Consider the following 5,725-nt stretch of genomic DNA (forward strand, 5'->3'; position numbering starts at 1 on the left):
AAGGCGCACTACCATGGAAAAGTCTGCTGTTAGGGACCTCTTCAAAGTACTGAAGAGCAATGGTGTCTCTCTGGAGACTAAGGTGCATCTGATACAGGCCATGGTCTTTGCTATCACTTGTTATGCATCAAAGTTGGACAATGACTAAGAAGGGTAGAAGGAGAATTGATGCCTTTGAGCTTTGGTGTTGGAGAAGAATATTGAGGGTACGATGGACTGCTAAGAAAACAAACAGATTCATTCTTGAGAGGGTTAAACCGGGCTGCTCCTTGGAGGCAAGGATTCTGAGGCTTCATCTGACATCCTTTGGTCATATTGTAAGGAGAGACCAGCCCTTGGAGGAGGACATCATGATTGGGAGGGTGGAGGGCAGGCACAGGAAGGGAAGGCCCTCTAGGAGAAGGATTGATTTGGTTACTGGGGTAATTGGGATGAGTGTGATGGAGACAATAAGATTGGCATAGGACAGAACAGAATTTAGTGCTGTTGTACATAGGGTCACTATGAGTCACAAGCAACTCAACAGCACATAACAACAACAACAACATATGTTACTTATTTTCCTCAAACCAACTTAGGGAAAAAGTGGACCAATATCTAGACTATCTCCCTCAATCATGCTCATCTTACAGCTAAGAGATATTACTCAAAGACAAATCTGTTTGAGTTTAAGGAGATAAAAACAAAGTTTTATTTAAACAGATTTACCTTTGTTCTTCTCGATCATAGAAAAGAAACTGAGATTGCTAACATTTAAGCTTGCTTGCTTCTACCGTCAGCTCTTGGCACCAGCAGTCAGGAAATCAAGGAACAAATTTAATTGGGTAAATCTGTTGTCAGGGACCTCTCCAAAGTGCTGAAGAGCAACAATGCCAGTTTGGAGACTTAAGGTGCACCTGATCCAGGCATGGTCTTCTCAATTACTTCTTATGCTTTACAGAGCTGGACAATGACTAAGGATGACAGAAGAAGAATCAACGCCTTTGAGTTTTGATGCTGGAAAAGATTATTGAACATATCATGGACTGCTAAGAGAACAAACAGGTCTGTCCAGGAAAGGGTGAAACCAAGTTGCTCCCTGGAGGCAAGGATCTTGGGCATGTTGCCAAGAGGTACCGATCTTTGGAGGACATCATGCTTGAAAGGGTGGAAAGACAGTGCAGGAGAAGTAGACTCCAGATGAGATGGATTGACACCGTAACTAGTGTAATGGGTGAAGGTGTGTCAGAGTCAGGGAGACTGGCTCAGGATAAGGCAGAGTTCAGAGTTACTGAGCATAGGGTCGCTATGAGTCTCAAGCAACTCATTGGCAACATCAATCCACAAAAATGAGTAATGACAAGAGTCTCAAAAACTTGCAAATCTAGAATGCAACTGCTCTTCTTTCCTTGTCTAGAACAATGAAAAGCAAAGATCAAAGATGCATAGTAACAATTTAGCCTCCACTAACTTGAATCTTTCTTGTCACCTGCTATGCATCTGATAGCTAAACAGTGAATAAGGTTGATGGGAGAACAGATGTATTTGTGTCATGCTGTTGGAGAAGAGTGCTGAATATTCATGGACTGTCAAAAGAACAGATATGTCTTGGAGAAAGTACAACAAGAGTGTTCCTTGGAGGCAAAGATAGTAAAGCTACATCTCACGTATTTTGGACATGTTGTTAGGCAACGCTATTTCTTGGAAAGGGACATACATCATGCTTAGCAAGGGAGGGAGTCCTTGAAGAAGAGGAAGACTTGCAATGAGGTGGATCGACACAGTATCTGCAGTAATGGACTCAACTGTATGGAGGTTGATAAGTATGGTGTGGGATAGGTCAGAGTTCAGGTCTGTTATTCATTAAGTCGCTATGAATCACACTCAACTTGAGGGCAACCACCTGAGCTTTGGTGGCCCAATAGGTAAAGAGTTGCACTACCAACCCCAAGGCATGCAGTTCAAGTCTACAGGTTGCTCCATGGAAGAAAGATAGGTAATCTTCTCCTATGAGATTTACAGCCTCTGAAAACTCACAGAAGGGTCAGCTATGAGTCAATTTGACTGGAGAGCACATTACAACATAACTTGAGACCAGAGATCTCTCCTCCTGGAGTTCATATGGAGTTGTAGTGCTAGTCCAAAGTGCGCCCTCTAGTGGTACTCTGGCAGTTTGACTCCACCAAAGACTCCAGGTAAGAAAAATGGGTAATTTCCTCCCATGGGATTCACAGTCTCTGAAAACTCGCTTGAATTCTGGCTATGACTGAGTTCAGATTTCACAGTAATGACTAACCTGAGACTAGCAGCACTGAATGATGTTGTGCTGCCACTTGTAATTACCCTAAAATGGATCACAGTAGAAGGTCCTGAACAGAAAGACAGATAAACTTGGTATGAAACTTAAAATCACAGACGACACTAGTGAAACCTCAAGACTATGGCTTTTAATTATCTCTTGATCTAAAACTATACTCCTGTGGCTCAACTCTCAGTCAAACAACAGACATGCTTCTAAGATGTACAATAACACTCAGGAATTACTCACACCTTAGGTTAATGAATCACATAACATCAAAAAGGGAATACGTGCCCAGGAAGCAAGTTCAGAAGACAGGAAGAAGTAGGGTAGAAGTATGGAGAGAAATAAGAATTATGAGGAGAAAGTGGGAGAAAATGAGACCTGAACTTTGTCCTATTCTATACAATATATTCAATATCTGCAATAAACCTGAGCCCATTGTTAAAATCACTGTGCCAATCCATCTTGTTGAGGGTCTTCCGTTCTTTTACTGACTCTCTACTTTCCCCAGCATAAAGCCTTTTTCCAAGGACTGGTCCCTCCTAACAGTATGCCCAACATAATTGATGTGAAGTTTCACCATCCTTGCCTCTAAGGGACACCTTGGTTGCACTTCCTCTAAGACATTCATGAAATATGATTAATGATTAGTTTTTGAAAGACTTGATTAATTCTCATCTCTTTATTTTATTAAGAAGCCCTGGTGCCTTAATGTGTAATGTACCGGGGTGTTAACCAAAAGGTTGGCAGTTTGAATTCACCAGCCTCTCTGAGGGAGAAAGATGAATAGTATTCTCCATAAAGATTTATACTCTCGGAAACCCATAAGGAACTGCTATGAGTCAGGATATACTAAAAAAGAAATGGGTTTCTAAATATATCAGCATAAATGTTCATGATTTGTTGTTATGTGCCGTTAAGTTGCTTGCGACTCATAGTAAACCTATATACAATAGCCCTGAAAGCTGCTCTGTCCTGTGCCAACTTTACTGTCTCTTGACACACCTACCCTTATTACCCCAGTCACGGAATCAATCCATCTCATCAATGGTCTTCCTCTATTTCTCTGTCCCTCTATCCTTCCAAGCATGATGTCCCTCCCCAAGGACCTGTCTTTCCTTGCAACATACCCCAAGAATGTCAGAATCCTTATGTCCAAGGAGCAGCCTGGTTTTACCCTCTCTAGGTCAAACCTGTTGTTCTCCTGACAGTCTATTGTTTGTTCAATACTCTTCTCCAGAACAACAGCTCAAAGGCCTCAATTCTCTTTCTGAGAAAGATATTAAAAATTTAAAATTTCAGTAATAAAATTTTAATGGACAATGACAAGATTAATGAAAGTTAAATAATTTAATGATTAAATATTAAATAGTTATTAAATTTAAAATATATATTGTTGTTGCTGTGTACCATTAAGTTGGAACTGACCCATAAGTGACCCTTCAGTGGGTTTTCAGAAGCAGTTAATCTCACAGGAGGAAATTGGCCATCCTTCTTCCAATAAAAATATACGAAATGACAAAAATCTATAAATTAATATCCTGATGAAACCAGAAATATCAAAGAATATTTAAATTAATTTTTGCTTACTTTATAAAATCTGGATATTTAAAGATTTTGAGTCAAACAAAATTCTTCAAAGACAAAAGGACATTACATTTTGTCAGATCTCAGAAAAGATAGAATTAACCTAAACCTGAGAAAAACCTTCAAGTCACTTTCTTTTAAATTACTTTCTAAAATTTAAGTTTCTGCTCCCTTTCCTTTTGTATGTGCTGTGAAGCTGAAACTAACATATAGCTGACCCTCCAGCAGGTTTTCAGAGGCTTCTTAGATTTAATTTGAAGGATTGGCCATCCACTCCTCAAATATAACAGGCCTTTGAAACCCGTATGTATAGCAGAGCACACTTAGAATAGACTAACAGATACAGTAAGTGAAGTTGAGCCCTCAAATTTGGAAACACAAAGGAGGAGAAACAGTTGTAAGAAGAAATCCACAATTGGTACATGAAATGTGCAAAGCATAAATGTAGGAAAACTGAACATTGTAAAAAAAGAAATGGAATGCATAAATATTGACATAATTGGGTATTAGGGAAATGATATGGATTGGCATGGGACATTTGTAATCCCATGATCATATGATCTACTATGCTGGAGATGAAAAGGTGAGAAAAAATGGGTTGCTTTCTATGGGAAGCCAATAGTAAATATTTGTAATAAACTGAATGCTATTTCAGGATGTAGGGGAGGCACAGTTCAAGCTAGAGTTCACCCTGAGGCACTAAGGCAATCCTTAAGGGTTTACCAGATTCTTGCATTTGTTAACCCCTCCCTCCTGAGTCAAGCAGAAGGTTTTCAATAGAAAGAGCTTGGCTTCATTTACATTGAATTCTCTTTGTGATTTACTTCCAGATACTTTTCTTTTTCTTTTTTTAAATAATTTTCAATAAAGATACAGAGAAGCTTGGCTTTGAGGCCTGGAGAACTAATGGCCCCCTGTCTTTCATGCTCTCTGCGCTATCTCATTCCTGGCTGTCTGTCTCATTATTAATAATTATGAAAATACTTTACCCTAGATCTGCAATAGCTTTCATAGTTAAAAAGGCCATTTTTATATCCATCTTGAAACACAATATTATGAGTGACAGGATAATATCTAGACACATATAGGGAAGATCTGTTAATATCACTATCATGCAAATATTTGCACCTGCAACCAGACCCAAAGAGGAAAAAAAGAAATAATTTCTATCAACTGTTGCAGTCAGAAATTGATAAGATTATGTAATAAAGATGCATTAATAATAATGGGTGACTGGGAATCAGGAAGAAGGATCAGTAGTTGGAAAATATGGGCTTGGTGACAGAAATGAGGCTGGGGTTAGAATGATAGAATTCTGTACAATCAATGATTTATTCATAGCAAATACATTTTATTAAAAAAAAAAACATAGGTTGTTGTTGTTGATTGCCTTCGAGTCAAGCACAACTCATAGCCACCCTATGAACAAAAGGCCTGAAGCACCTCTCCAGCTAAAGACATTTATCAAAGTTCATAGCTTTCTGGAGGCATGTTATTTAGGAAATAGATGCCACTCACATGGATTTCACCTAATGGGATGCACAGGAATCAGATGGATTACATTTGTGGAAGGAACCATTGGAGAAATTCAATATCAGCACTCAAAATTAGGCCAGATGCTGATTGTGTAACAGGCCATCAACTACTCATATGCAAATTCAAATTATAACTAAAGAAGTTTAAATCATACCCACAGGAATCAAAATTTGACCTTCAGTCTATCCATGAATTTAAAAACCAACTCAGGAATAGATTTGAGGCCTTGAACGTTAATGAATGATGACCAGATAAGCTTTGGGAAGATATCAAGAATATGGTTCATGAACAATGCAAAAAGTCATTAAAAAGAAGGAAAAA

The sequence above is a fragment of the Elephantulus edwardii genome, unplaced genomic scaffold (assembly GCF_000299155.1).
Source record: "Elephantulus edwardii isolate Elephantulus edwardi_28Jun2011 unplaced genomic scaffold, EleEdw1.0 scaffold00059, whole genome shotgun sequence".
NCBI classification, from domain to species: domain Eukaryota; kingdom Metazoa; phylum Chordata; class Mammalia; order Macroscelidea; family Macroscelididae; genus Elephantulus; species Elephantulus edwardii.